Here is a 674-nt window from a genome sequence, read left to right as displayed (position 1 = left end):
TGATTTCGGTGATGAATAAGGATTTTGAATTCGAGAAGAAATCAGATGATGGCCTGGAAGAGTCACGGGCGGAGGAAATAGATCTCGAGCACGCCGCTGATAGTTCGAGCCACGATGATCAAGTTTCTGATTCCAGAGTTGTTAAGGAAGCTAGGGTTTCCTTAATGGAGCTGGATCCTGGAGCTCCGGGGAGCGAGTTCGATGCGAAGATGTTGGGAAATGGTAGATCTGCGGAGTTTAGGGTTTTCCCGTCGGAGGAGGTGGGGTTTTTGGTTAGTTCGGATGGCGAAGGTGGAGGCCCAGGTATGGATATGAAGTTCTCGAGCTCTCTTGTTGATGTTAAAATCTCGAAAACTGATCGATTTGATGGTTCAGTTGGTCATTTGGATGCACAGAACGATCGAAAGTCTAATTTATCTCAGTATAAGTTCTTAATGTCTGAGTTTGATGATTATGTTGCGAATGAGAGTAGTGGTGCAATGGTTGCGGCGGCAACTTCGAGGGCGATGAGCTATGGGTTTGAGGTCGGGGATATGGTGTGGGGAAAGGTCAAGTCTCATCCATGGTGGCCTGGGCATATTTTTAGCGATTCTCTGGCTTCTCCTTCTGTGCGACGCACCAGGAGAGATGGATATGTTTTGGTGGCATTTTTTGGTGATAGCAGTTATGGCTGG

This window comes from Cucurbita pepo, unplaced genomic scaffold (assembly GCF_002806865.2).
Source record: "Cucurbita pepo subsp. pepo cultivar mu-cu-16 unplaced genomic scaffold, ASM280686v2 Cp4.1_scaffold000659, whole genome shotgun sequence".
NCBI lineage: Eukaryota > Viridiplantae > Streptophyta > Magnoliopsida > Cucurbitales > Cucurbitaceae > Cucurbita > Cucurbita pepo.
Note: the sequence above shows the minus strand (reverse complement) of the source record.